General features: G+C 35.3%; 1 long non-coding RNA gene across 1 annotated transcript in view; it reads left to right on the forward strand.

Moving 5' to 3' along the window:
- LOC116965773 overlaps window positions 1-22,284 on the forward strand; it is a 91,520-nt gene that overhangs the window by 43,541 nt on the left and 25,695 nt on the right. Inside the window, exon 2 of the long non-coding RNA XR_004409642.2 lies at window positions 21,398-21,562. This is a non-coding gene — a long non-coding RNA (uncharacterized LOC116965773). The remainder of the gene's footprint in view (window positions 1-21,397; window positions 21,563-22,284) is intronic.

A 22,284-nucleotide genomic window follows, 5' to 3' on the forward strand; every position in this document is an offset into this window, starting at 1 on the left:
TTCAAGGACTAGATGCAAAAAAGTTCAGGGAAGGTCTGCAACCCTATCTCTTGCATGTTGTTTTTGGAGATTGGTTCTTAGCTAAGTACATTCTGGTGTGAAGCCATAAGTAGGGATTTATCCTTTTAATTTTGTCCATTCAGTATTTGAATCCTGAAATAACACCGTTAACAACAGCTACTTTATTATACTAAGATTCTGCTGGCTTGGAGTTTATCTAATATGCCGTAACTTTGTATTGACATTTGTTCACATACTTTGATGTATTAGTAGACTTTTTCAACTTGTAACATAAGTAATGTTATTTTAAGTGTATGACCAGGAAAATTATTATAGTATAATAACAAAGTATGTTTCAAGCTATTTTTCACTGAAAGCAAACATCTTGTTTAACAATTAGGATTTGCAGTGTTTTCATGAGTTTCTGTAAGCAATATTTTAGAAAAAGAATTTATTTTCTTATTCAGTGATTTTATAACTTAAGTAAAAGTTAATCTATAAAGTATAAAATTAATGTCTTTATTCTAAATTTAATGTACTTGTTTACAGGTATTCCTGCAAAGTTAATAACCATGACATTCATCATTTTATCTCTTCAAATTGATTATGTTGTAGCTGAAAAAAAAGCAACTTAGTGGGACTATAACATTTTTAGAACTCAAACTATACCAGAAGTCAATGTGTTTTATTTTCACGTGAATCATGTTTAGCTTTTGATGCAGCCAAGTACTCATGACAATATTCTAGCATGTTCCAAAATGTTTGCCTTAAGGTTTTCACTGTTAAATAATGAGAAGTTATTTAGGGAGCTAGAGTCTGTGCACTGTTCCATCAACACTTGCAAATTAATTGAGAAAGGATCATTACAATTCTTTGTTTTGCATGTGGAAAAATATGTCAAAAAACACAGTAAAAGCAGATCATACACACTTGTATTTGTTATTTAACACTTTGTGGTTTTCTGTAAACTGCACTTAAATGGATCAAAAAATATTTTTGGTTGTATGGCTCATTGTATCTGAGAACATAGATTTATGGTGGAAAGGTGTATACACAATCCACAGAAGTACATCAATTAGAAATATTATCTAATTTATAATGAGAGATAGTTGATGGATGGGGGCCTATCCTGAGATTCATATCACTAGAACCTATTATTTCTCTTAGAAGTCTGAAATTAAAGAGCATAATTTGGCTTTGAGATGACATACCTTGCAGTTGTGGTTACTACATGAGATCACTCTCAGGGTGGAATCATAATATATGTATATAAGATTAAAAATAAATGCTCTGATCAGTCAAGGAATTGCACTTAACACCCCCCAGGAGCTAAATATCAGGGCTTGAATTGATAACAAATATGCTGTTAAGGCAGTGCCAGATCAAAGACATATGTTTTACATCTGCCCTTGAAAGTTACAACTCCCATATTCTTTTAGAACCCCGAATGGAACAATTCAGAATTAATAGTAAAACACAAAAATTATCTGTCAATATATGACAGATTTTTTTATGATAACAGTTGAAATCCATCCACTGACTCAACTGTTGCAAAAGGCACATTGCATTAGAGATCACCTGTGAGATAAATAAAACTCTAAATGGCCTAGATCAGTATTCACCTGAAATTACACTCAGTACTCATCATGGTATTCAGAACATTATGACTGATTCAGATGTCTATTTACACCATAGAAATGGTGACAGCTAGACTCTGCTAAAGAATTGAAATGCCCTTCAATATTGCAATAGATTGCTAACTAAAAGGCAGTCTGACTTTATTAACAATGCTTGTTACAATTCAGAAAATCTTGACACATTCAATTCCATTTAATTTTTTGATGTTATTTCAAGAAGTGATGGTTATGGTGCATGAACAATATTAAATCACAAAGAAATTCACTCCACATATGAATTACAAGAATAAAGAACATTTGCAACATTTGTGAAAAAAGAGAGAGCAGTAGATAAAGACAACCTTTATTACTGAAAAATGTTAACTCAGTTTCATGTATATTGAGAACTAGACCCAAACTATAAATGAAGGAAAGTGCTAAAGGGAGGTGCTTTCAGATAGGTACAATGATACAGAAGAAGAGTCATTAATCTGTCTTAGTATATTTAGCACTTGAAGCCTTTTGGGTGATATGGAAAGACACTAGATGTCATGTCATCAAAATAGTGGATGATTTGCAAACTTTGCTTCAAAATGATGAAAGAGGACCCAGGGACATAAATTGGAAATACAAACAATGCAAAAAAGAGATCTGAGATCATTCTTCAGATATTCAGTGTCTGTCTGAAGCTTTTGGGTGGAGTCAACTGGCAATGACCTTTGAATGGCACCTTTTGCAGCTCTGTTCTGATACAAATGAAAAGAAATGACAACATGTTCTTTTAAGACGTGAACCCATAATAGGATACAATGGACACTATCTATCTAAATTGTCTACTAAACACCACATTTTCTCTGTAATACTCAAGACATGTTCAATAAACTCTATAGGATGTTCTGAAACCATCTTGCTAGTTGTTTTGATTAAAGATTGTCAGATAGGACTGATTACATTGGTACAGACTCTTTGAAGGTGGGTGGATACAAACAAAAGAAGTGGAAAAGGAGTAGGAAGCAATTAAATGAAAATTTGTAAAAACTGGCCTTTACCAGCAGGTACATAAATTGACTTTGGAGGCAGCAGGAAGCTGGAATCTAACTAACAATCATAATTAATAAAGCACTGTAATTTCTTCGTGAGTTGCTGATCTTTAAAGAATAGCAAGAATTTAAAATTTAACAGTGCGTAATAATTATAATTAATTACAACTCTGTAACAAGATAAGCAGTTTTTAGGATGGGTAAACCAGTTATTAAATGCTTGTGATTGTTTTTCTAACACTCTTACCATGGAATGTTTTATGTTTTTCTCTTAATACCTTACTCAGTGCATTGCATGGTTGATCATTTGTCCGAGCCTCCTCTAAAATCAATAGAATTCCTAAAAGATGCCAAGACCCATCTATGAAGAACCGATTAGAAGGGCAGGCCTTAGCTTACAGGTAATTGGACATACATGCCAATTCTTCTATTTTATTTTACTTCCATTTAAGTCAAAGACATCAGTAGAGGATCTTTTGTTATATTTACAGAGTATTTATTTTAAACAAATTAAATTAAAACATTTCTCTGGTTTAAATTAAATCTGGATATTAAAATAACTTCACTGCATATTCTATCCAAACGAAAACTAAATCCTGAATTTGGTCTAACGAGAAAATGTAATTGTAATAAAGCACATAGAATATAACTGGACTTCAGATGCTATTTAAATAACATTTTTTTTTATGGGTGATAAAAGAATTACATCTGATATTTCCGCTAGCTACCTTCCTCAGATGTTCACCAAATGAACATATGGAATAAGTGTTACTGAAAACCTCTAGCCTGACAAGAAGACTGTATGAATTGAGACTTGGTTAAGGATCAGCACTTTTAATTATGTTTGTTTGGTGGGGTTTTTTGCCAGACTGGAGCTGTTAGGTTTTATACCTATCAGTGTAGTTACCACATATAGTCTCTGTTAGTCTGCAGACTAAGCCTCTCTGTAAAAATTTTGTGGGAAAAAATTACCTGTATTTACACAGAAAATGTATCTGTAAACAATAAAGCTTCTGTCTCATTAGCCTTCTCCCCTGTCCTTCTCAGAGATGCCCAAAGACATCTGTTTTTTGCATGGCCTTGAAAATTTTAGCTAAAGGAAGAGGTCTTTGCACAGGTATCCAATAAAGGTGAAAATGTGCATGTAGAATTGGTACATTTGGCAGTAAATGGACTACAATTGGTATGATGGCTTCCTTTCATTCTCAGTGACAAACTGCTATTTATTTTTCTCTTGGTGTATATAGCCTAGAAATAGGCAAAAGATTTCTATTGTGGTTTTACCCCAAACACACTCTTGTACTGAATTTTAAATACCAGAATTGAATAAGTTTTTAAATGTGTTATGAACCCTTGAAAACCTGATTTATGATGAGAGGTGATTTATTTTTACACACACCAGCATGCTACCTTGGATCCTTCTAAACCTCTTAATGTTAAAGCAGCTTTATTATTTTATTGCCCAAATAAAACAGATTCAAGGTGTTGATTCTTCACTGCTTACACCTTATTTTACCATCTGCTATTATATGAAGCAGATAAGAAATATAATCTTATATATAATTATACAAGAATTATAATCTTTCAGATCATCTCTTTACAAAGCTTGATAACCCCAAAGTCCCAGAATCTCTTCAGCCAGAAAGAATTTTTCACACTCAAGATTTAATGTAAACTTGGGCCTCAGTCTTCAACCTAGGTCACTGTGTACTGCTCTCACATCTGTTTCAAGGCTCACTTCAGGCAGCAACTCAGCTGTTTGGTGAAGGTGTAAGCTGTTGCTTTTCAGATGAGACATCTGTGTGATCAGAGACTATTACCCCTTTCTGGTTCACTGCAAAGGCAGAGGTTAGCTTGGCTCACCTCAGATTTAACAAGGCAGTTTAGCTTTCGACAGAAATGGGAGAAGCACTCATGCAGCCAATGATAGGCTTGGCTGAGAAGGAGTAATTAACAGATGTGTTTCCACTGATACTGTGACAAATTAAGAGTAGCTTGGGCCCCCCAAGTCCTCATGAAAGTAGCTTGTAATCCTCTCATTATCAGTGCATCCTGTGCTGTTGACATTGTAATATTTTAGAGATGGCTTTAGAATAGATTAGCCAATAGAAATAAAAGTGGCATACCAGTCATGGTTTTCACAGGTGGGTGTGAAAGGTTTTGACTTCAGCTTTTCAGAAGAAATAAATCGCACAAAGGAATCATGTTCTCATGCCTACTCTGAAATGGCTTTCAGGGAGTAAGCAAAACAATTGGAAGTAGCATAAACCAGTTCCTTTACATGAGCATTTTATGTGTTCAGTTCTGTTACCTATAACCCTTCTCGTTTGTGAAATACTGATTCAGAATTGTTCTCTGCAATGCAACACTACTGTAGCTTTATTAGATTTCACAGGACTCATCCCAGGTTTGCTATGTGGTAAGGATCTGTATGATTTTTCTCCTTTCGGTGTTTCTGCTTTTCCAGCACCTTAGTTCCTCTGATATTCTGAACAAGGATCAATCTCTGTCTCATAACAGAGTATCACAGCTACTTCCATTACAGTCCCTACCACGAACTGAATCTAATGATTTTCACTGTCTATAATGTGAGTGTGCATATACGTCGTAAAGATGTTAGTGGCACATGCTGACACTCTGATACCAGTTCACAACATGAAAAGAGGATTCTCTGAAGCAAAAAACATCAGCTACAAAATAGTATATGTATTTTGCTTATATTTTTGTTTTGATAATTGAGATCTGTGTCGTGGCTTTATACAGCCTTTAGGACAGGGCATTATGGAGTCTGAGAAGCCAATGAAGGTATTCCAAGGATGCTATGCTTGTGTACCTCTCCAAAGCCACAGCAGAGGGATGAGAGTCAGAGAACCTCCTTTTCACAAACCCAGGATATCTTGGAAAGGGGAAATCTAGCACTTTCTCTTAATTACAGCTTTGGATTAGAGACATAAAGTGAACTTGAGGCAGTCACTGAAAATTGAGTCAATACACCAAATAGTTTCTAGGCCTTATTATCTCTGTACTTCATTGCAAGTGATATGGCTGGTCAGCTGAAAACCTCTCTGAACACCTTGGAGTACGTTGATGAGTGGCTCAGTTTAGTTGTCTAAACAAAGGCTCCTATCGTCATTTCACACACTAGTGCATCTAAGATATGCACATGGGATAGTAGATAGGACACAGGGTGATTGTGACAACTATGCCCTTCCGAGTAGCATCTGAAGGCTGTTTGAAAAGAGAATTATGAAAGATAGTGTGCAATACAGAGAAGTTATCTTGGTTGCAATTGTAGCTTTTTAATTTTTTGACATTGTGATCTCAAGAGTACTTCTAATTTAAAGAAAAGAATAAAAAAGAAGTCAAAAAAAAGCGTTCTGATTTAATCTTTATTGAGTGAAGGAGGCAAAAAAAGAAATCAGAGCTACCCAGTCTATCTCCTTGTAATATCATCCTGTGCCCAGGAATGTCATTTAGCTTAACAAGAAGTATGTGTGTAGCAAGAGGCATGAAGAAGGGGAATCTGATGCAAATATAGCAATATGTTGTGTGGAAATGTGAGCAAGAAATGAGAGGTGGCTGGAAGAGAAATGGGCAGTTTGAGGTAAGTGGGCCTTCATGAGTGATGCTTGCTGACAGCATGCCCACTGATCTGAACATATATGGTTTTATTTATTTAAAAACCGCGTGCTTCGACTAAAAGACCTTTTCCCCAAGTTGCAATAATAAAGGCATTTTTAATATATCAGATTCCCCCCACCCCTTGCCATCCGTATAGTTACTTTGATAAGTCCTCCATCATGAGTGGTTAGATTCATTGCCTTCTCTTAGACTTCCATTTGCTAGTAGGGATTTTTAGGGACAGGTATATTCATAACTGTCTGACGGAGACAATACATTATAGCACTGGTTTAAAAAGGCATAAAAAGTAGCATTTAAAGTTACATAAAGTTACATAATGGACTCTTCATTGGTTATTTTTTATTGATTTATAAATTAACAGGATTATTTAAATTGTTTATTAGACAAAAAACCTTAAGCCTTTGTGGCTTCAGGCAATTTTTTCAGGAGCTTGTAAATGTTGCGGGGAAACACTTCAGTTTATTATAGAGGGAGCTTTTCCTTGATGTCAAGTCAGCCCTGAAAGTGAAGAATTAGACAGCCATTGATGTATCTGGTTGTATTACTGTGTTGAGAGATTTCCTAAGGCTGATTGTGTGAGAATGTGTTGGAATAAAGCTCTATTTTCCCTTTAATCAATATTACAGAGCCTTTCTACATAAAGAAGTAAAAATACATTAATTACACTTCACAATACTTTTGAAATACCAGTCTGGGAAGTAATATTACACCACACACATAGCTTCCCCCTCCCAAATAATGATTTTTTCCTCAAGTTACATAATTCTGAAGTAGCAACACTGGGATATAAACAGAAAAGTCAACATTGTATTTCTGTTATCTGTTTGTAAGACCAATAGGAAAGAAGTTTGAGGGAAATCTGTGGTGCTTACCCTGCTGGCACAAGTTTTTATAGAAAGAATTTATCCTTTGAAAACTTTTACTATGTCCTTGCTACCAATGTTTTCCAGAGAAAGCACTGTGGATAAGAGGCTTAGTTAAGAATGCAGTAATATATTTTGTAGAGTCTTAAGAAGCAGAAATAAACACATACATCAATCAGCTACTCTTTTCGTGAGACAAAACCCAAACTTTTTTATACATAAGCTTATTTCTGTTCTTGATATGTCCTTGACTCTTAAGATAATTTGAGGGTCATTTTATCCCTAATAAGAGAAAGAAGCTTTAACACAGGATGAAGACAGTAGTCTCTTGTGCATGGTAAAGTACGTGCTGTTCCTTTGCAGTACAAGAAATGCAGCATGATCGTGAGTCATGAATGCGGGCCAAAGCCATGTGCTGCATAATGCTTGATTCTTGTTTCCTGCAACTCCTTGGTTAGAAAGTACTTAAGAAAGCAACTCAGATTGGTCCTCCGGTTCAACAAATATTTGTTTTTTGGATACATAACAGAAAATGTAAACTCAGACGGAAAATGTTAATGTGAAGCAACTAGTTAATTAATTACATAATCATCAATAAGTGATTGGTAACTCTCTGTCTCTGTTCCTAATGGTGCTTTTAGTATTCAACTTGCACATAGAGCAGTTCTGGATTGGGTACAGCAGAATGTTTTTAATGGCTTTGTCATCTGCAGTGAACAGAATTTTCTGCATAGAAATTCAGAAACTTCAAAAGTGAGAACTTAAACTAGTTATGGCATTATTAACTCTCAGAATACTGCAAAAAGAATAAAAGTACAAAAAATCAAGGTAATATAAAATGAGCCAATTAGAATATTATTTGGGAATCAAGATTCAAAGCTTGGGCAAACTTCGGCCTAAACAAAGTGCAAAGTGAATTCTACCTTTCTGGAAATAAATTAAAATGTTTCTATGATCATTCTAATTTAACAGAAATAAAATAATCACATGAAGTAAAAAACATTATCATGTCCTTCACATAGTGTACACATGAATGCCTAACCAATTTAACGTGTGATTGTAAGAAGAGGAAATTGTACATAAAGTAACTGAGATGTATTATTTCCCAGGGTTATGTTTTTCCAACCATAGTGTGTGTTACACTTTCCTCACTACTATGCAGTCATCAGTCTTGTGAAATGGTTTAATTCTCCTGTCATTACTATCGCTCTCTGACTGAGTCAGAGCCTCTGCAACCTCTAATATAGAAAGCAATGTTTTATCTTATAGCCAATGAAGAGAAATTATAAAACTGAAGGTATATGACAAATCATATAAAGCAGTGTTAGATTGCAAATATTGAAAACAATCCACATTCAAGGCTGAGCTTGAAATGCATATTTGCAATGAAAGCAAATAAGAAGTATTGAGAAACTAGGATCTCTTTCCTGAAATAATAGCTAGAAAACTCATAATCAGTGCAGAAACTCCTTTACATTTTCTTGTGTTCATATCCCTGACTGTCATCATAGTATTGTCTTTCATTTCAAGACAGACTGTATAAACTGCTAAAATAATAAACCCATTTTAAAGTGAGAATGATGTTTCAGAAAGGGTAGAAAACTTCTGATCTGTTTTCCATGGATACATGATATTTCTAATTGGAACTGAAACTACAAAGGAGTCCAGAAATATGTGTTACTGTTTGGTGATACAGCTGAGCCTATATATTGCACAAAAGTAACAGATACACTTTTCTGAATACAAAAATACAGGTGTTCTGTGGGAAATTTTTGAACACTGTTGTGACTGACCTAAAAAGAAAAATGTAATTTATGGCACAGAGATTACAATTCCTCATTTTGTTACTGAAGACTTTGAGGAATGTCTGTAAAAGTCACCAATTGATTCTTCATAACTTCTGAATATCTGAAGCTGTAGGACTGACCCTAGAGAGATTTATTTTCAGGAGTACTTGTACACTAAGAAATGACAGCATTAACAACATAAATGAATCTGAGTCATTCATGTGTCTGTAACATGTTGCTGCTGTAATTCATAAAGGAAGAGAGCTACATATTTCCTCTTAGATTATACTGACTACTCAAAACACATCTTTTGTTGTCTAGTGAAGACAGAAAATACACAGTAAAATATTTCCCTTTCAACTTTGATATCCTCCTGTTATATCAAATGTAAAAACTTCGCTTCTCTTTATAACTTACAGGTTTGTTTTTTTCTTTTTTTTTGTATGCCTGTGTTCATGAAACTAAAAGTTATAAAAGGTTGACAGTCCATAGCTTCACATTCCAAGATTATTTAAACTGTACTCAGTCTTCAACTGACATTCAGCTGATAAAATACATGAAACAAGCAGAGCTACAATGATTTACTTTAGAAGCAGATTTGAATGTATCTCCCTGAACATTTTCACTAAGTTAATTTATGTAGCATGCTGACCAGCAACATGATTAATTTTCTCATACATAGGTTTACAGTGCTCATAGGTCTGCTGTCATATTTTCAGTGTCATGTGGATGTATTGAACAGCTGGGGCATTTCAAGTGGTGTTAGTCATCTTTGTGTAGCTGAACTGACCCCTGAGGCATCTAGGGACTGATTTGCTGCCATACAGAGGCACCTAGTGCTAGTTAGGATGTCTGACTGTATCCTGTCCCATCTTCTGCTGCCACTCCAGAAGATTGAAGGTCTATCATTGGCCCTGTTCTGTGAGCCTCCTGTGGATATCCTGAACAGTGTGTCAGTGTCACTATACACCTGTGTTAACTGAATTCTAATCTAATCTACATCCATTATCTTTACATCCTTTATAGACAGTGCAGAGATAGATATGCAATTCCAGATGCCTATTCATCCTATCCTAGGATGCATAGTGAAGAACTGCTGAATTAATTTCTGATTTATTTTTTTTTTCCTATGGAGGGTGTTTAAATGACCAGATAAAACCAGATGAATAAATTTTGTGTATTAAATTAGATGGAGTTTCACCTTAAATATCTGTTCAGCCCCAACAGATGCTCTTGTAAGCTACACAGGAAAATTCAGTACTAACTGATAGACCTTACAAGTACCACTGAAGTTAATGGAGAACTGGAATCTGACAGCTGATGAAGATTTCTTCTGTAAATTTATTAAAATTTTCCTGTTTGATCCCTTATAGTTCAGTTATAATTTCTTGGATCATTCTATATGATCTTTTCACTCTTTCCTGTTATGTTTTTGTTATGTTTTATACATGTAGCCAGTCCGTACTACTCTGTCATCCTCAGAGTGTCTGTCTTCTTTTGTCTGAAATACAGTGTCAAATGCATATTAAAACATATATATGTAGATAACACTAGCTAATAAGTATAGACAATAGCTAGTGATACACACTGTTCATATTTTAATCTTTTCTCATCCTTTGTCTTTTCCTGACCCTACTATTTTTTCCTGTTCCTTTGTAAAAGTCTAGAAAAGACTCAGTCTTTTTTAAGTACTTATGGAATAAGAGTGCTTAGATGTTTGCAGCATGACATACAAGCAGTTTCTCCATGGCCATATGGATCACATGTATTTCCCTTCTAGTCTGGGCCGTTAACTTTCTCAATCCTGTCTCTGTGCATTGATCCCACATGAGTTCTTCAATACCCACAAAGATTTGTAGACACCACTGCTTTTTTTATTCCTCCACTTTTTAATGAATATCAATTTGCCTGTTTGCATTTCTTTATGTTGGTTTGTGATTTGGGTTTTTTTGTTCCTCAGGTGAATTAGCTGGCTTTATTGCAGATTGAATTCTTTTATCCTCTACAGATTGATGAGGTCTTTACTTAGTTTGTGGAAATAAATTTCCTATTTATTATCACTGTAATTTGTTCAAGTAAAAGCTTCTCAGGATCTTAATAATGACTACTACAAGCCTGAGCTATGTTATTAAATATTCTATGACTTAAGTATTAAAAGATATTTGAGTGTTTATCTGCTTCTTGAATCTATGGGAATTTAGTGCCAAAATGCCTTTGCAGATTTTGACCTGCCCTGTGTTGCATTATTTCTCTGTGCTCTGAGTATTTTCAAAGATGAACAATCTAATTACTTTTATTGCTGTATTGGATATTCTGTTTACACCTGCAATCTGTAATTCCAGTCATTAAGCATGATATTATGGAAAACCATATGCCATTTGGCTGCTGAATACTTTCTTTAAACCAAATATCAGTCTAATATTTTATAATTTATTAATAGCTTTTGAAAGATTGCAGGCAATTTCATGTAGTGGTGTTCTTTGTTACAAGAACATAAATGATATATACATATGCTAACTGCTTAGTGTTCCAAAACAAAGAAACAACAGCAACAAAAAAAGTCTTCTCTAAAGAACTTTCTGAACAACTGCTAAACTTACCAAGGAATTATCAGGATCTTTCTGCACCTGCTGACGTACAGTTATTAGAATATTCATTAACTCTACGTACTTCTCAGCTCTAAACTGAGACATTTTAAGTAAGTGTAGTCACCATAGATTCCCCATATAATCAGTGAAGGAATGCGTAGACAGTGAGAGGATGTTAGAGAACAGTCAGAGATCTACAAGAGACATCTCATAGAGGATTTATTTGTGACTTCATCAAAATGCTGATAAACTCATTGACAGCAGCTGAACATATGATAATAGCTGGGATGATACCCAGAGGCTCCTTAATCAGTCTGTCTTTTGTCTCTGTTTTTGAGAATCCAGTTGTTAAATATTCTCTTTCTGAAATAGGACGATATCCATGTATATATGTCAAATTTTATGTTTATTGGAACAAATTTCATAAGGAAGAACATGTCTGGAGGGGGTTGTTTGGATTTTTTGTTTTGCTATTGCCATCTATATTTACCAGTGTCTTATCAAAGAATGAAAGTTAAGGAGAATTTCAAAAAGAGACTGAAAATCTGAGACAATTAAAACCAGGATGCGAAATGTTTCCTTTCATATAGACTTTATAAGAGAATGTGCTTCCCAAGCCAGTGTCATAGTACTGTCATAGTCAATAGAATTTACTGTTGATTATTTGCTATCGGGTCCTTTGGTATGGTAGTTTTAAGCAGATGTGTTTTATTTTATGTTAAACAGGAAAACAACGTGCTATACATGCTAAACACTGGAAATTCAAAAGATGTTTGGAATTCAAGGCTTAAGAGGAAAAATAGTTTTAGCAGCTAAACCAATGCGTTTAATCAAAGTTAAATACTTAAAACTAGGTTATTTTTATGTAAGTATTATAAGAAAGCATTTTCTGAAGATCCCATTATTTTAAAAAGTTATGTTAGTACAATTTACTAGAAAGAAAAAAAATATATAACAAGTAAAGAAAAAAAGTCACATACATCAATTCATCAGATACCGGAAACTTTAAAATATTGTAATATCTTTATTACTAAATTATTTCCATATGGAAATAAAAATATTCCTTTTTCTTCCTGACCCCACATCCGGCTACTCTTTGTTTCTTTATTCCTTGGCTGTAACAGAAGGAAAAAAAAAAAAAAAAAAGTGTGTTCTATGCCTCTTGTGAGCTTTACAGAGAGAGCAGTGGGCAAGGCCCTGCTCCCATCACCAATGGGATAATTTATTCCTGCTAGTACAGGTCCCTGAGGGTTCCTGTATTTGTTGTAAAGTGAGGGAATGACAGAGGAAAGGCAAGTAAAGAAGGGGTTGTTGTGTGGTTAGGTGTTAGCAACTAGTTATGACACTCATTTGTCCCAGTGCAAATAGACTGCCACAGTTTCAGGACTTACTATCACTGCGTTCCTCATGAGGAACATCTTCCTGACCTCTGTGGAAGTCCTAATTTCCTCTAAACTTAGAACTTGAGTTTGCTGAAGCATTTTGCACTAAAGACATGCTGAGGGAAAATGGGAAATAAAAATTATCTCATAACTATATGATTAAATGATATTTTGGGTTTAGAAGAATCAAAACAAGCAATTGAACAGAGATTGAGTTTTTAAATCAGGAGTTCTGATTCATGAAGGATTTAGAATGAAAACAGTCATTTTAGTATGTCTAAAATTGCTTTTATAAAGACTGCCAAAAGTTTATCTTTCAACATTCTTATTGACAAATTTCTGGAATGCTCTAGTTCCTAAAACAATTGATACATAGACTTGCTGTGCCTGAAGGTCAAAATTATTTTAAAATCTCCAGGAAAAACAAAATCCAGATTTCTAGAATAATTTTGGATTACAATGTTCACTTTCCAACTATTCAATTTCTGTAGGAGAACTTATTCTGTGAAGGAAATTAATCATTCTGGACATGCATAAAGAACAGTAATACCACTTCTAATCAATCTTCAGAGCACTTAAATAGGTCAATGAAGATAAATTTTGATTTTATCACACATTTAAGTTTCTCCTAAAATAGGTGTTGAAGGCCTCTATTCATACCACCATAAAAAGTGCTTAAGTTATGTATATAGCCATCCAAATTGTGGCTTATGATATCTTCAGCTACTTTATTCATAAGGGAAAAAGTTGTGGATACAGATGGGAAAAACTGATGCATAATTCCAGTGACATGGAGGCTGAAGCTGTGACCTAAGTGTCAGACAGGATCTGCTGTTTAAGTAGGATGAACACATCTAGTAGCACGGAAGAGTTTCACAAGAAAAGGTTTAGAGAGAAATTCCACATTGGGCTTGGGAAAAACAGAACAATCCACTGAAAAGTACCAGTTCCGACAAAAAATAGTTTGTCAAAAAAGCTTTTGTAAACAGACAACCAGCATTGTGGTTATCTGAGAAACATACAGTGTTTTAAAAATGAGCTAGTAAGATCCCTAGGTGGCATCTGTCTTCAAAATCTTCCACATCAACCTCCAAATATGTGAAAAATGAAAGTGGTATGTTAGAAACTGAACATTTCTTACTACCAGCAAACCATTACATTTATCATGCTACTTGATCTTCTTAGTCTGACTGTAGGGAACAGAATAAGCACTGTGACTCAGATAAATAGATTTTTAACTGTGCTCACGGTATATATTTTGAGAAATAGCTATACTATATGCAATGGTCAAAAGAAATTCAGAAATACTGGTATAGACAGTCAGAAGTACCAACACAGGAAAAAAGAAAATCTTGGCATGATATTTCTCCTGTTTCATTTTTTATATACTTATAATTGCAAATAAGAGGCCTATTTGACTTCTGTATTCAGGCAAACTTAGGAACACACATGCATGAGGTACTGTATGACTGCATTGCATTAATTTAAAACATGTCTTAGAATAATTACTTTTGCAAGTCTTTTCAAAGGAGAAGTCCATTTGGGTCAGCTTTCCCCTGATTTTCTTTGGTTGGAGAAAAACACCACCATTTCATGTTCTAAGAAAAGAAACAACAGCTGAGCTGTGGCACAGTCACCACATTTTTTCAGCCACTGAGAGCTCAAAAAACCACAGTAACAAAAGTTATAATAAAACGTCTGAGGGTGCAGATCCCAAATAAAGTCTAAGACCAAGTGCTGTGAAATCTGGAGGTGGCCACACAGATAAAGGGGGCATGGCAGGCTCCCCTGCACTGAATAGTGTGGACGTGAGATACTACATCATTAAGCCTGGGGGCAGGGATGGCTTCTTGGAGCAGATGCATTCAAGAGTGTAGAAGTAGCCAAAAAGTCTTCACTCATGTTGTTTCCTACAGAACAAGGAGGTTTTTCTTTTTTGGGAGTGAGTATACTGGCCATTTTGGCATATGTGATAGCCTGATATTGAAGATCAGATTCTGATAGAAGATTCTGGAAGAAACTGTAGTAGCCTGAGGAAGGCAGATCCTATTCCCCATGTATAGTAAGACAGGTCCTCATTTCAGTATGTACTGTTTCTAAAAGCTGAGACGATTTCTGTTAGTTTTTATCTCTTGTGGATGCATATTGTCTCATTTTCACAGTGTTTAAGAATGAAAAATATTACATTCTACTAGAATGTATAATTCATCCAAAAATTTGCTGAAATTATAAAATATTATCATGATCACTTTGAAAGTATCAGTGCTTATTTTTTCTAGTACCATATTTTGCCTAATTGAAAAAAATAATCTCCATTTTGTAGGTATTTTTCTTCTAATCCTGTGTCTTTTTAAAAAAGCTAATGGACATGATAAAATACTCTAGGGAATGAATTATGATTATGAACTAAGAATGAAATGTCTAGGAGGTTGCTGACATTCTGTCCCCTGCTTTCTATCTAATAATCACCAGAGTATGTCACTAGAATACCATAATGCACACCCTGTTGTGCCATTCTGCTTGAATACTGAAAGCAACGCAAATATACAACAAAAGGGAAGGAAAAAAAAAAGACAATAAACTGTCAAAGAAAACCCTAAACCTCAGGAAATGCAAGTTTTCAAAGCATTAAAAAGACCCGACAAAATAATTATTCATATTCTTCAGAATAATGACTTCCCTTGTGACTCTAAAATGGGAGAAATTGCAAACATTCTGTTGATTCCAGAGTCTCTAGTGACATGTGTCAGAAAAGCATTACCAGAGTGTAGGACTGTAGAAAGCATCGGTAGTTCATCTATATCCTGCTGAGTGGGACAGAAAACCCCCTCAGTGTTTTAAAGGCAGTTTGGGCCACAACAAAACCACAAACCTCTACTTTCCCTCCTCCTCCACTCCAATAGTGTCTTTCCCAATTATCAGTTAACATTTATCATTGCTCTGTGCATTTTTCCTTTACATCTAAACATGCAAAAAGAAAGGCACCTATGCAAATCTGTTTTCTTACAGACTGTAGATAAATGTCTTCAATCATATATTAGTTTTTTTTCTTGACATTTTAAACATACACAGGGGCAAAAAATGTTGCTATTATTTTTGTTTCTCAAGATTCAGGAATAAGTGGGGCAGAGTTGGGACCCAAAGGCTGAGCTGAATAAGCAAATGACTGTCTTCGGTTTCAATTCTGAGTAGCAAGTTTTAATGAAATCAGTAACTCTGAAAAATAAGGGAAAGTAATCACCAGAAATCACCTAGAGGACTTAGATAAATTATTATATCAGCTTTTAAAGCATCCATGTCCTCTTGCAAGTTTTTCCCCAATTAACTTGATTTGGATCAACATTCAGCTGTTACTGTCTTGCTTTTTGACCATGGAATATTTTTAAAATAATGGATATGAGTAAGGTAGTGTTTAGGAATTCTTTTTTAAAGATTTTTTTTTACAAATACTTTTGCAGTCCTATTTCTTGCAGTCTTGTGGGTTATTTCCACTTACTTTAAAATTACAATTTCCATTTATTTTAAAAGTTAAACAATGCGTCTTCCACTTTTATTTCAGACTTTGTGTCTATTATCAGCATTTTCACATAATTCATATAATCATTTAACTTTTTTTTTTTTTTTTCTGTCTTTCAGCTGTTATTGAAAGGGCTGCATGAAGCTTAAGTCTTGTCCAACTAAGTTTGACAGATGTTTCTCTGACAAATTATCTTTTTCACAACCAATGACTTTATGACCGTATGTAAAAAAGTTTATCCAGATCTCTTTTCACCTATAAGCAAATAATAGGATTAATGTCTTAAAGTTAGATGTCTGGTCTATGTCTGTCTAGACCCCTTCAAAGTCAGTGGAAATAGGTACCTTCAGAGGGTGTGTCATCCTATTTTCATAGAATCATGGAAGCATTTAAGTTTTAAAAGACCTTTATACTCAAGTCCAGGCATTAACCTAACAATGCCAAGTCCAGCAGTAAACCATGTCCTTAAGCACCACATCTACAGGGATGGTGAATCAACCACTTCCCTGGGCAGCCGCTTCCAATGCTTGACAACCCTTTCAGTGAAGAAAGTTTTCCTAATATCCAATCTAAACCTCCCCTGTCACGACTTAAGGCCATTTCCACTTGTCTTATCATTTGTTACTTGGGAGAAAAGACTGACACCCACCTCACTACAACCTCCTGCCAGGTAGTTGTAGAAAGCAGTAAGGTCTTCCTTCAGCCTCCTTTCTTCAGGCTAAACAACCCCAGGTCCTTCCTCTGCTCCTCATGAGACTTGTGCTCTAGACCCTTCACCAGCTTCATTGCTCTTCTCTGGACTTACTCCAGCCCCTCAATGTCTTTCTTACAGTGAGGGCCCCAAAACTGAACACAGTATTCGAGGTGCACCCTCACCAGTGCCAAGTACAAGGGGATAATTGCTTCCCTAGTCTTGCTGGCCACACTATTTCTGATACAAGCCAGGATGCTGTTGGCCTTCTTGGCTACCTGAGCACACTGCTGGCTCATATTCAGCTGGCTGTCAACCAATACCCCCAGGTCCTTTTCTGCCAGTCAGCTTTCCAGCCACTCTTCCCCAAGCCTGTAGCATTGTATGGGGTTGTTGTGATCCAAGTGCAGGACCCAGCACTTACCCTTGTTGACCCTCATACAATTGGCCTTGGCCCATCAATCCAGCCTGTCCACATCCCTCTGTGGAGGATTCCTTCTCTCAGGCAGATCAACACCCCCACCCAACTTGGTGCTGTCTGCAAACTTACTGAGGGTGCACTCCATCTCCTCTTCCAGATCACAGATAAAGAAATTAAACAGAACTGGCCCCAGTACTGAGCCCTGGAGAACACCACTTGTGACCAGCCACTAACTGGATTTAACTCCATTCACCACCACTCTCTGGTCCCAACCATCCAGTCAGTTTTTACCCAGTGAAGAGTATGCCCATCCAAGCAATGAGCAGCCAGTTTCTCCAGGAGAATGCTGGGGGAAACAGTGTCAAAGGCTTTACTAAATTCTAGGTAGACAACATCTACAGCCTGTTCCTTATCCACTCAGACAGTCAAAATATACCTATTTTGAGATGGTATGAATAGCCCTTTAAAGGTGTTTATTCCTCTTTGGTGACTGGGGAGGGAGTTAAAAATATATGAGTCAACCTCACTCCCAAATACTTCAACATATAAAATGATGCTGTTGCCCATACATCTGAAAATGACACTGAGCTATACTTTGTATAAGATAAAGATCATACTGAATAGTTATGTTTTATTAACACATAAAAGTAAACCATGATTTTTAGTAGGTTAATAGCACTAGGAAAAAACATAGTGTATGTGACAATAATAAATAATGTATACCTCATATAAATAATTCCATATGTGTGTTGACAGTGTTAGTAATTTGTAGTATTCCAAAATTATCTACTTCTTTTTCAGTACTAGTGAACTGTAAGCTTTTAGTTCAGGACCATTCCATGACCTGTGAGCAAACATATGAAAGAACTGCATGCATACATACACACATGCATGTCTGCACACACATATGGTTTTCTTAATTAACAACATGTTGGAAAGACTAATTCTTAGCATGTTGTATACCCAGAGCATTGAAAGTAAATGTTTCTAATTAGGAAAACTTACTTGTAGATGATGGTGATGAAAGGAATTTTCTAATGAATTATGGAAGAAAGAGAGTACTCAGTGCAAATATAGCAAAGAAAACATCCTTGTATATAAATCATGTAGAAATAGTAGATAATACGGCAAAGCAGTAATATTTTGATCTTTAAGAGCCCAAAAGTTATGCTGGATATATGCTTATTTCAGGGAATTGTATAATTGGAATTGTGCAGAAGATTTAAAATATCATCAGGATCTGGCTTTTCTGATAGCTAACAAGCAGATTAGTGGAAATACTTATCAAGAAAAAAAATCTCTATCAGATGCTTAAAAGACAGGTTGCACTGGGAAAAAAAAACATCAAACAGGCAAAGAAAAAAATATGTTCCTTAACTGGAATGGTTGAACAAATCTGTATTGAAGAGTTGTCAGATATAATAATAGAGAAAATAAATTACTACATAATTATCGACAGGACAGCAGTAAGCAGTAACCCTGTTTTTGGTTTTAATGTCAGTTCATAATGAAGTTTAGGGTCTAATGCTCTTTTAACATAATAAAGTAAAAAGTGGAAATGTATGGTATTTGCAAATAAGCACACCTCAGTTACTGTGGGACAACCAAATGAAGTGTTGTCTATTTAAAGCCCTGAAGTGAGTATAACTAGAAAATTTACATGAGTTATTTTAAGAATTAAGGACTGTCTCAGTGAGACAGATGACTCACTGGGCATTAACGGGAAGGGGAATTTTTAATGAAAAATGAACGTATGGGAAATCAAGATTATAAAAATAGATTTATATATACGAGTGTGCCTGTATGTATGCACATTAGACTTTATACAAATTTTAAATAATTTATAAATATTTTACTCATAGACTCAAAAAATAAATAAAAAACCCACACTGCACTGAGATTAATATATAAAATTTAAATCTCAAAAGTACAAACTCAGGTTTCTTACAGAAGAATCCTATTCTGTTCATGATAAAGCCAGGTGTGACCAGACATTTAGGTGATATAGACCTCTAGGTGAGCTTATGAAAGTAGAGTTTGGGACACAAAATTATCACCTCATTTTCACCATCCCTTCCAAATTAACAACACAAGAAGGTTTTTCTCCTTCACCGCCTCCCCCCTCCCCCACTCCACCCTGGAAATTTGTGGTGAAGGTACAAATATCCTTCAACATTTCTGAGTTTCTAAAGTGGATATATAATAACTGGAAAAGTAATTGGTAACTATTACTTTCACAGAAGCAATATTGAACCTCTGTAAATCAGTGCTTCTAGGTATGCTATTAAACTGGGATACCAGCGTGACAAGATGCTTGTCTCTTCTTCAGAGTCATGATGAGTATATTCCATAATTTTAAAAGGATATTGCTAAATTACCTGTTGTCTACAAGCCTGTATCTGAACATTTTTGTATTCTGTGAAAAATAGTTACTTCTTAGTAGCTTGTTCAAATTATCTTTAAAAGTGTTCTCCATGTTTTTGTTCAAATGAATCTGGAAAACAGTAACTCAGGTGGACAAATGGTAAGTTTCCTGTGTGCTTTCCTTAGGACTGGAAATGTAAGCCAGGCAGTTGAATAAAATCTGTCTGTGGGATATATGGCACATATGAGACATATGAAGGTTTGAAAGGCTGTACATATGCGAAGGCTTGTCACTAAAATCATTAACCTTGGAGAAGTGTGACAAAAGAAACAAAAATTACTAGAGGACTGTGGTGGATTTGGGAATTTTTCTGACACTCAGTGGTGTGACTGGGTGAGTGTCCTTGACTGTCTGTGTTGAGTCTAATTTGACCTTGCTGAGGAGATAATTTTTTTGTTTTCCCTTGCCTTTTCTTATGATGTTTCCAGAAGGATTTTGTGTCAATTTAAGAAACACATTTTACTAGTTGGGGTACTCAGTGCTCAATTGGTAACCAGCTTACTACATTTACATTTAATAATCAGTCAACACTACATAGTGAATGAGAGATTGAATAACTGAAGATTTTTTATACTATAGAATAGTCGTCTTAGAACAGCGGCTATGATTTTCACATCAAATTTTGCTTAAGTGAAAACACATCAATTTCAGTATGATAGTGGCATTCTGAATTTTGTTTTACCATTTGGCAGAAAAGTTTTAGTTAAGTCCACAGCTTTGTCTTTTGCATAAAGACATTTTGCAAACATTGAAGGATTTCTTGGTTTTAAACCAGCATTTTTTCATGTATATATATCACAATGCTGTTGTAAAATTTTAAACCCCTTCCTAAAATGTTTGACTGCTGTATTTTTACCCTCAGTATATTAGAGAACATTTTTTTCCTGAGAAATATCAAACAAAATACTTTAAAATAAATGAGTAAGAATGAAAATAGTGCCATCTGCTTGCTCAGCTTGAAACACATTGCTACTTAGCCTAGCCAGTAGTATACTCATGATTTTACAGTGGCTAATTTATTTACTCTTTGCAATAAATTTGTAGGAAAAGCTCCCATAGTATCTCCTAAATGAGTTACAATTACTGAAAACAAATGCAATAAGAAAGATTGAAATAGATTCTGGATGGACAATGGATTTACAGAAGCAAAAAATGGATTTACGGAAGCAAAAAATGCAAAAAATGGCTATGCTTTGTGCCAAAATTCAGATAGTTCCTAGAGTGGTACTTTTATTTCATAGAATGTCTTAAATTGGCATGGCTGTTAAGTAAAGATTATTCTTTCCAACCTGTTTTAACTCATCACATGTGAAAGAACACCTAACAAAGGCTACCAAAACAATGCGCTTTTTTTTTTTTTTAATTTTAAGCTGGTGCTTCAAGTGGGGTAGTAGATAACTCATTGTTGGATTCCATCTGTTGCAGTTGGACATCTGCAGGCTGTAATCTCTGGCTTTGATGGGCATTGTTTTTCAAACTGTCATAGAGCCCTGAAGACATCATGTTGGCTTCTTTTGAACAAGAGACCAGCTGCAGAATTCTTCTGTTGTTCCACCTCACCATTACACTGAAACAGAGAACCAAATCAAGGTAAAAAGCGTCATTGTGGTAGCTAGAAATCAGACACACAATAAAAAGTGTACATTCTACCCAGAAGTACTCACAGTCTGGCCTTTGACAAGGTTGAACAGGTAGATGAGCCAGGTGGAGTGGGTTGGAGGGAGAGACAAAAGCTGAAGTGAAACAGGAAAGTTATGGTATACTAAGCAGCTTCGTAGCACAGTTTTTTGTAGACAATGCTAACAGGGGTGCTTTAAAGCATGGCAGCAATCCTAGCTCTTAGATGAAATCTATCTTTAGGGGTGATATGAGAGACAGTATGAGGAATTTAAGAGGAATTCTGTTTGGTGAGTGATGAAGATCATTTGCACTGTGAAAAGCTGGGAAAACCCAATTAAAGATTCATTTTACAGAAATCCTACTGTTAAAACAAGAGTGGCCAAGAAACTAAAGAGAGGGCAACCATGCTTGTGAAATGACAGTTTTTAAATAACAAAACTAAAAGAATACTGAATATCTTAAACTGGCATTTCAGCATGTTCAATTTAAGTTTACTGCTGAGAGGGTAGACAAGTGGTCTAAGGAATTTTAATATTTAAGAATAGTGGGAAAGGTTAGACTGTAAAGAAAGCTGAAGTCTCTAGGGCATGCCTCTATGAAAGAGAACCTGAATGTGACCCTTGTATCATAGCTTTTTATAGACATAGGTGGCAGGACTGTTCTCTGGGGCCAGAGCATTTTGGTGGTTGTGT

This window comes from Tyto alba, unplaced genomic scaffold, assembly GCF_018691265.1.
Source record: "Tyto alba isolate M040663 unplaced genomic scaffold, T.alba_DEE_v4.0 Super-Scaffold_45, whole genome shotgun sequence".
NCBI classification, from domain to species: Eukaryota; Metazoa; Chordata; class Aves; order Strigiformes; family Tytonidae; genus Tyto; species Tyto alba.